The 10106-nt window shown below is 41.1% G+C and overlaps 1 long non-coding RNA gene across 1 annotated transcript; it reads left to right on the forward strand.

Annotated features, from left to right (window-relative positions):
- The first annotated feature begins 6314 nt into the window (after window positions 1-6314).
- Window positions 6315-9667, forward strand: LOC121667264. Its single transcript, XR_006016996.1, has 2 exons — window positions 6315-7492; window positions 9176-9667. It is a non-coding gene; the product is annotated as an uncharacterized LOC121667264 (long non-coding RNA).
- Window positions 9668-10106: the final 439 nt, after the last annotated feature.

The raw sequence follows: 10106 nt of genomic DNA on the forward strand, positions 1-10106 counted from the left end.
TATAAAGAGCATGTAAAATAAGCCTTACTTTTTACTAACTTTTTAAACTTAGAATATTGGAGTTTTTATCATTAGTATTCTTCTCTAAGTAATCCAAAGAAATTAGTTAAATATTAGACTGAAACATGTTTATTTTCCCTTTTGTCAGTACACATGCATCCCTGCTCTCTTGTGCTCTCTCTTACTCTCTCTCTTATGTGTTCACATCCTCCCAGACCGTTCTTGTGCTCACAGCTTTCTTTAACAGGACTATTTTATTCTTTATAAAATCGAGACTTATAAAAGAAATAAATCTTGCTATTGTTCTCTTGGGGTGCAGCTGTGCTAAACTGTAATCATGGGAGTTGAAACAGGTTTCCTCTCACAATAACACTTATATTCGTTTCCTGACACTCTTTCTTAATAACATGAGTGTCTTCAGCTGACCAAGGGGAACAAGAGCCCTCTGCTCAGCACTTCTGAAGCTAAAACAACAGTTGTGCAGCACAGAACAGTTACTCTTACATTACAGTATTTGAAATTTTTTTTTTGCATCGGATAAAGATCCACTAGTTCTCTAATTTCTGAATTAATACTTCCATTTCTCCCTGTTCCTTCTCTGTTTGAAGTTTCTCCTAACACTGAGACATATTTTTGCATGGAGTACTAATTAATCCAGGCCTTACCACTTACCTTACTTGCTTCTCTTTGTCTTTTTCCTCAAGGATGAACACAAAAAACTAGATTAAAACATCTGTGAAAGATGCAAAATAGAGCTTGTCAAGTCTCATGAGGATGGAAAAACATGAGACTTCCAGTATATTGAGGCACTTCCTCTGACTTCTGCAAGTAAGAGTGAAATGGGTATCTTTCTATTTCAGATTTTCTACTTGTAAAAGTTGCTGGAGTAGTAGAATGGTGTTAACTGTATCTCCTCTCAATGTCCAGACCTTTAGGTAAAATATTTGGCTAGATAATAGTCTGATTTTTGTCAGTGGTATATACACAAACGAGATACTCTGACTTTGGAGGACAGATCCTAGAGATTGACACCTTAGTGGCTGACAAAAAGATGTCTTTTCCTCTTTTTCTTTTCCTGACATGAATAAATTATGTTTACAGAGCAGCCAAGATATTACAAATGTTGAAAACAGGAAGGAGCGAGTTCTTCTCACTTTTATTTCAGAAGATGTTGCTATGGAAAGCAATATCTGCTTTAGATAAGTGTGAGAACCTGTACAGGAAACTAATCTTTTTTTATGTTAATATTTTTAACCAATAAATCGTCTTTCTTTGTATATGAGAAGGACTTCCAAGCCCTTCAGGAAAACCTGCTTAAGTATATATAAACACAAAACTGCCTCATGTTGTGTTTGCATCTTCCATGTCTGCCCCCCAGCTGACACATCCCTCCGTATCTTTTAATGAAGATGAAAAGCACTGCAAGACCTTATTATTATAACCTTTCCTTTAACACAGGGGAGAGCCTGGATCTGGTATTAGGAAAGAAAACATGAGAAGACGCTTTTTTTTTTTTTCCCTTTTTCCAGGGGAACAGGGTCATGAAAATGACAATCTGCAGGATGCAATGCCTGGGTAAACTGCTTTTGTGGAAGGAGCTGCCAATAGGAAGAACACCTGTAAAGGGCTCTGTACTATATCATCCTCACCGTGTCTCTCTTTTTATACACAAAGAGCACTTTTTGCAGAGTTCATGTCACTTTGCTGCATGTAATTCTTAAGGGCAACATAACAGATCCAGTCAGAGAGAGTGGGAAGACTGTTCCACTGCTGTCTGTGGCAACATTTGCCTGCTCTAAAGTATTCACAAGTGTTGCTATTTATTTAAGCATAGCATTACATGGATTTCAGAGCCTGACTTCAGGAGACTTGGATGTCGCACTCCTTCATAGACGAAATTTATCCTGCTCAAAACCAATAATCAACAGTGTTTTGCAGGGCTATGACATAATGGATAAAAATGCCTGGCACTGGAAATCATATGGCCTGACTTCAACTCTTTGTAAAGCTGTAGCTTACTATGAGGTCTTGGGAAAGACATCTAATGTACATTTAATGTGTGTCAAGTTCTTCAGCATGAATAATTGTTTTTAACATCTGTGAACTTCTGTGAGATCTACAGTGGAAAAGCACTAGGGAAGCTTGATCTATAACCCTATTCAGAGCCCTCCCGCCAGTCATCCACATGTTTCTGGCATGACTCACTCCTAGCTTTGTCCTTCTTCTACCAGCCTTAAGCAAAGCTGTGTGCCTGGGTTTTGCCTGAGGTTGAATTGTTTGTGAAAGATTGAGGAGAAAAAAGTATAGCTACCCTGTGTTGAAATGTGAGATGAGAGGAAGGAGGAAGAGCCCTAAACAAACAAAAATGAGTGAATGAGTCCTGAGGTTTTTATGTGAACATCTGGTAGTACCAAAGCCACATGAGGCTAAAGGCTGAATTTCTGATTCTAAGAAAGGACTTAATGAATATAATAAGCAGTACTTATAGTTTCAATGAAAGATTGCTGTGATTTAGCAAAAATGAACTTTTGAAAGCCATCATTTTAGTAGTTCCAACCATAGCAATGTTTTCAGTCATGATTTGCCAACTTTCCAGCAGAAATTCATATGCTTTGTTCCTGTCTGGATGGCTGATTAGTCTCCTTATTAAAAATACACGAAGTTCAAACTCCTGCCCATGATTCCAAAAAGCCTCTTGCTGCTATTTTAACTTTGTCCCTGACCTTTACCAAAACATAAGCACAAGCTCACTTATGTTACAATTACCCAAATAAAGGTAAGGAGGTGTTTGTAGGTTTACAGGAAGGTTTGAACCTTGTTATTAAATTACTTGTTAATTACTGATTACTTAATGATAAAGAGTTCACTCTATCTATGATATACAAAGGAAATGTCTAATTTTAGCACAAAGATGATGTAACACTTTCTCTCCCTTCAAACAACAGAAAAACAGTTTATCTGATTTGGACTTAAAATGAAAACAAAAAAATTGTCTAAAAGCCAAAACCTGCCCTTAGACGCAAGCACAATTCCCAAAGTAGTTGGGAGACCAATCCATGTACCTAAAAATGGAATATAGCCCCCAGTTTGGGTTAAAATTCAGCATTGCTATGCCACAAATTAAGATGTTATCACAGGTTAAATCAGTGATGATCTCCTTCCTCAGCACTAATTTAAAAGCCTGAAATCACCCCCCACCCCCTTGCACCCTAAATTTATATGGAAAATGGTGTATTCTGAACAGTACAGTAGATTTGGACTTAGTAAATCAAACTTGAAAGAAGGTATTTCTTATGCTAGTTATAGCATATTTAATAGGAAATACTTCTCTGGTTAGAGAAGTAAAGTTATCACATTAGTACTAATACAAACAGATTGCCTGAAAAGTCTATAAACGGTGTCTTTGTGGTTTTTCCCTGTCTATGCCCTCATCCTGTGAAGTGTTAATATAAATTACACCTCCTTAATTTGAACCCATCTATCTGGATTGATACCTGCCACCAGACCTTTTGATGATTATCAGTTTTGTGTCAGGGCATTTTCCAAATAAAGAACAAATAAGCCAAAACAAAATATTGAAAGGTACCTTTCTTTTTGGTGCTTATGCTGAAAAAAACATGGGCAACAATTAAATATTTCCTGAGAACTGTGCTGAGTACATTGCCAACGTTTTTCTGAAATAAAAATGTAGACTCTAATGTTGCTTCCTTCTTAAAACATTTTCTTCCTTATATGGCTTTTCTATGACTGCAAAATAGGGCTCCAAGGATATAAAATATTCACGGTCTGCTTTATTTTTTTTCACATATGTACACTGGCAACTTAGTTGAAAGGCAATATGTATAAAATGTATAGTGGCAGGAGAAAGGTTCATTTTCTGATATTTTTCTTTTAGCTGTGTAACAATACAGTTAAAAACACTAATGGGATATATATGCTAACAACGGGTAGCATATGGATAATCTGATATAAGAATAAGTAAGTAGCTTCACTGAATTGGTCTGTGGATTTATATTGGTTTAACAAAAGGCGAAAGTTTCTTAAGTATTGCATGTGTATTTGAGGCATGTTTATTTGATACAGTGTGGTAAGTATGCCTGTCTTGGAAACAGTTTTGGGCAGAATTACAGGGTTTCTTAGTAAATGGTGTCAGAAGGCCACATTTTGGGCCAGACTGCATGTTTCATAGGGAAAATTCTGGAACAGAGAACTTCACTTTGCCAGTGTGCTTCTCCACTGGATTTCCTACCTCCCAAGTATTTACAGGGTATAATTTTATGTGATCTATTGCATTTGTTTCATATTCAGCAGATTAGGATCAAGCCGATAAACAGAAACAAAAAAAAAAGCAAAACCAACCCAAAATCCCCAAAAGACCAAAGCCCCAAGAAATCAACACACAAATGTTCTTTCAACACTAGTTTTCAGGAGTTCTGTTACCTTTAGCAAAAAGCCACTGCACAGCAAAAGTTTCTCACTGTTTGCAATAATGCTGCTAATTATACTATTTATGGGAATTATGGGCACATAAACTGATTAAATGATTGGCATTTAACATGACACTTGTATTCTTTGCAGCTGTTTAGTGGTATATACACAGACAAAAAGATACAGACACAGATACATATTTAGGTATTATTGACAGCTGGAGAGGGGCTGTCCACAGCAAATTAATCCCACACCAGCTAAATGAATGCAATCTTTAAGTTTATATCAGTTTTTCTTCCTACTACATAAAAACAGACACTGAAGGATGTTTATTTGTCTATTGATTGTTTTTGTTGAGGCAAGACATGGAACACAAGAAGGTAATCCGGAGGAGTCAGCATGGGCTCACTAAAGAAAAAGTATGCTAGAACAACCTGATTGTCTTGTACAATGAAACAACAACCAGTATGGCTGAAGAGAGAGCAGTGGATATGATTTACCTTGACTTCAGCAATGCTTTGGATGCTGTCTCTCATAACATCCTCATAGGCAAACTCAGCAGGTGTGTTAAATGACTGAACAATGAGATGGATTGAGAACCAGCTGAGCAGCAGATCCCAGACAGTTGTAATGAGTGGCACAGAATTTGGTTGGAGGCCTGTCTCTACTGATGTCCCCCAAGGGGCAGTACTGGGCCCAGTACTGTTTAACATGTTCAACCTTTGGACAAAGAGACAGATGCCTCCTCAGCAGGTCACTGATGAGACAAAGCTGGGAGCAGTGGCCAATATCCCAGAGTGCAGCCATTCAGAGGGACCTCAACAGGGTGAAGAGACAGGCAAAGAGTAACCTTCTGAAATTCAGTCAAGGCAAATGCAGGGGTCCTGCACTGTGGAGAAATAACCCCAGGGACCAGCACAGGCTTGGGCTGATCTGCTGGAAAGCAGCTCTGAGGAAGACCTGGGGGTCCTGGTGGACAACAAGCTGTCCATGAGCCAGCAGTGTGCCCTGGGGGCCAAGAAGGCCAATGGTTGTGGAGGGCTGTGAGCCCTTGGCACAGGAGCCCTCTGCTCTCCCTTGGAGAAGAGAGGCCGGAGGGCAAAACGATCTTCCCCAGAGATAAGCAACCTTCCTCTGGGTCACGGTGAGAAAGTGAACCACCCCCAGCATGCCTTGTTTCTATATGGTAACAGCCTGTACCCAGTTGGCTAGCTGGTTTCTACCCCATCTCCTGCCTACCCCATATAACCTCTGCCCCCTGGCCCTGATGCAGGGAGCCTTGTCCCTTAGCCACCCCTTCACAAGGACTGCTGGACAATAAAGGCTACCTCTGTGGAAGTGCTATACAAGGCTCCTGTCTCTCTATCCCCGAGTTTGCCTTGGGTGATTTCACAAAGGGCTGAATCACAAGAGCTTATATCACTTCTAGCTGAGAAGTTGCTACACTACCTGGAATCACTTGTTGCCCAGGGAAGCCTGCCACCACCCCTGGAAGAGTTGTTCCTTGCAAGACACTCTTTCTAGGAGGGTCATGGCACACCGGGTTGTCCACCCCCAGCAACAAGTGGTGTCCTGGGGTGCATTAGGAAGAGCATTGCCAGCAGGTCAGGGGATGTGATTCTGCCCCTCTACTGTGCCCTTGTGAGGTACCTCTGGAGTGCTGTGTCCAGTTCTGGGCTCCTCAGCACAAGGGAGACATGGAGCTCCTGGAGAGAGACCAGCGGACAAAGATGATTAAGGGCCTGGAGCATCTCTCTTATGAGGAAAGTCTGAGGGAGCTGAGCCTGTTCAGCCTCGAGCAGAGATGACAGAGAGGCGACCTCATCAATGTCTGAGTATCTGAAGGGGGAGTGTCAAGAGGATGGATCCAGGCTCTCCTCGGTGGCGCCAAGCAATAGGACAAGAGGCAACAGGCACAAACTGATGCACAGGAAATTCCACCTGAATATGAGGAAGAACTTTACCACGTGAGTGATAGAGCACTGAAACAGATTGTCCAGAGAGTTTGGGGAGTCTCCTTCACTGGAGAAATTCAAGAATTGTCTGGACACAATTTTGTGCCATGTCTTGCATGACCCTGCTTGAGAAGGGAGGTTGGACCAGATGACCCAATGTCCCTTCCCTTCCCTTACCCATTCGGTAATTATGTGAAACCCAAAGTCTCAGTCTTTTGAAAAAGCTTTGTTCTTTGTGAATGATTTAATGCAAATCCCTATTTGAATTGGAAAGGAGAGATTGCAGCCAAAACTATTACTAAAAACTACCACCTGGACTGTGATGCAAACCTAGCCCCATGTTACCTGCAATCCAAATAGGCAACTGTGTGAAGGAAGCAAGCTTAGAAAGAAAAAGTGACTTTTCCACTGATGCTAGGAGCAAAGCCTTGCCCCCAGACTTCCAAGAGAACAGCTGTATTCCTGCTGATCGCTACCTGGCCAAAAACCACCTTGATTTTCTGCCAAATTTGAAGCTAGAATGGATATGTCTGAGGCAACACACAATCTGTATGTTTTACAGCAGTACAACTTAGTATGTGGCATCTGATATTAGTAATGTGTATGTTTCCTTGCACAGGGTTAGAATAGTGATTCTCAAGCCCTTCTTCATTAGGCAGGCACTGAAACCTCTACTGCTGTCCAGCTGTTGAGGAGCAACTGAAGTGAGTCAAATACCGTTAAGCAGATAAACACTATAAATCCTCATGTGTGACAACACGATTACATGCATAATCTTTTATTGAAGTGACTTGTTTCTGGATCCCAAACACTGCCATGATGGCAAACCCTTGTGCTCTTCTTGTTCTTTATTTTAGGTAGCCATCACTTGTCCACCAGACAAGGAGAGGGCTCTTTGTGCTAGGCAATGTGCTAATTTTCTATAAGCCTACTTAAGAAGCTTAAAAAACATTTCTAAAGATATATATACTCTGACTTCTCAGTGGCACAGGTTTCCCAGAAAGGTGGTGGACTCTTCTTCCTTCGAGATCTTCAAAAGCTCTCTGGATATGGACCTGGAAACCTGCTGTAGAGAACTCTGTTTGAGTATCAAGCTTGGACCTCCAGAGGTTTGTTCCAACCTTAACCATTCTGTGATTCTGTAAAACTTTCTGAGAAAAGAAATTAAGTTTGTCCTTCCTAAGAAGCATGATAGATAGAAGCAAGACATACAAGAAGGCAAGGCAGAAGAAAGGTGAAGGAAGTGATTTCATTTATCTTGTGTTTACAGAACAGAAACATAATGATTCATTTAGGGTGGTTATACAACACCCAAGCAATTCTAAGATGTAAACTTGGATTTCTTGAAATGTCATGACAGAGATCAGTCTGATTCTGTTTTCCTGAGCTGGAGATTTTGTTTTCTGTCAAAGCAGTAGTTTTACCATCCAACTTGCAGTTTTGGTCTCCTACCAAATTAATCTCTGCCTATGTGTATTGGTTTTGCACGGCCTGGTTTTGGTAGCAGGGGGCCACAGAGGTGGCTTCTGTGAGAAGCTGCTGGAAGCTTCCACCATGTCCAGCAGAGCCAATCTCTGACGGCTTTGAAGATGGACAAGCTGCTGGCCAAAGCTGGGCCAATTAGAGAGATTGGTAACACCTCTGTGATAATGCATTTAAGAAGAAAATCAAAACAAAGTGCACAAGAGGAAGAGGTGAGAACATGTGAGGAAAACAAGGTCAGAGGAGAAGGAGGGGGAGGAGGTGCTCCAGGTGCTGGAGCCGAGATTCTTCTGTGGGCTGTGGTGAAGACCATGGTGAAGCAGCTGGGCCCCTGCAGCCCATGGGGATCCACAGGGAATGCAGAGATCCATCCACAGCCTGTGGGGGAGGTGCCTGTGCTGGAGCAGGTGGATGCCTGGAGGGGGCTGTGATCCAGTGGAAGACCCGGTGGAGAGAGGGGGTCCCTGCTTCCAGGCTGGAGCAGCCTGTCCTTGGAGGACTGCACCTTGTGGAAAGAGAGACCCACGGTGCAGCAGTTTTGGGAGGACTGTTTGCCCATGGGGGGAGTTCACACTGCAGCAGTTTTGGGAGAACTGTTGCTTGTAAGATTGGAGCCACACTGGAGAAGTTCACAGAGAACTGTCTCCTGTGGGAGGGACTCCATGACGCAGCAGGGGAAGGATTTCTCTCCCTGCACAGCGGAAGAAAACCTTGGGTGACAAACTGACCAAACCCCCCTGCCCTGTACCCTATGCTGTCAGTGGGAAGGAGAGAGGGGCTGGGGGAAAAAAGGTGTTTTAAGGGCTTATTTTACTTCTCATTATCCTCCTCTGACCCTGTTAGCAATAAATTCACTTTGCAACTTTAAGTTGAGCCTGTTTTGCCCTTGGGGTGGTTTCTCCTGGTCCTTATTTCAACTTACAAACACTTTGTTAATTTTTTCCTCTCCTCTGCCCAGCTGTGGCAGGGGAGGATGAACAAGTGGCTTTTGTGAGTGCATGGCATTGGGCCAGTGTGAAACCATGACACTATGGGACCAAGAAAATATTTGACCTTACAAGATACTGGACTCTTAACCAGCCACTGAAACTGAAACTGAATTCAGCAGTGCTGTGAATGTTAATGGATGGGGAAAGGCCCTTAACTGTGTCTTCACAGAACCATACTCAGTGATTAAAACCAAATAACTAATTAATAATTAAAATCAAATAACATTGAGATCTTAATTTTTCATTCCTTCTGCTGCAATTGTTTTTCTGAATTTGGACATTAAGTGAATGATTCATGTGAAGTAGTAATTTGTTTTACAGGAGGTGAAGAATAATAAGGAGACCAACAGTAGCTGAAGGAATTAGAACTGGAATCTGGAAACCATGAAATGTGGTGTTTGTATAAACCTGATGGGTACAGATCCTTTAATCAGAAGTAGAGCATGAAGTATTCTGTTGGAAGCAGACACAAGGAAGCTGTGTTTAAAACTACGTTTGAATGCTCCTGAAAATTTTTCCCTGAAGCAGATTTGAAAAGGAAGAGGAGGGAATGACAAGTGATTCCATATGACTTTTTTTGGAAATTACTTTTTTTTCCAAGATCATCTCTGCTGAAATCAATTTCCCTTAGTGGAGCTGACCCAACTACTGTTCTATATTAAGGAGCCAGGTGTTCTGCTTGGTCTGTTTTGAATAAATGGCAGAGTGTATCTAAAAGACAATTTTTAATTTCTACTTTGTCATATTTATTCGGCCTGTTCCTGTTTTAAATTGATGACTTGGCCTATCTAGAATAAAAAGGTCTATGCTAAACACTCTTATGTCTTGTTTGCTTTAATTAGAATTTTAACGTGATGTTATCTTCCAAGTAAAAGTTGATGTTTATAGCATTTGAAATATAGTCATGAACAAGAAAAGGGCAGACTCTTCTTGGTCAAAGAAACTAGTCAGGATTTCTTAAATGGTTTTACAGTATGAAGTGCAGTTTCTAAAAAATAACATTGTATCAGGAAGTTTTCCATTTGTCTCAGATATGACATATTAATATTTCACATAAGGTCAACCCAAGTGGCTTTGAAATATTTTGTTTTGTTCAAACAATGCCTAATATTTCTGCCCTATTAAGTAAATTAAGTTGGATTTCCCTACTGTGGCAAGCTGCTGCCTGGGAATATTGTTCTGTTCAGCTCTCATGATGCAGTGTTGTCCTTCCCCAGCTAACAGCCTACTGCTGTCTGACTGCAGACTTCAT

Source organism: Corvus kubaryi, unplaced genomic scaffold (genome assembly GCF_017639235.1).
Source record: "Corvus kubaryi isolate FWS band 111438036 unplaced genomic scaffold, C.kubaryi_AGA036_p1.0 37357, whole genome shotgun sequence".
In the NCBI taxonomy this organism is placed as follows: domain Eukaryota; kingdom Metazoa; phylum Chordata; class Aves; order Passeriformes; family Corvidae; genus Corvus; species Corvus kubaryi.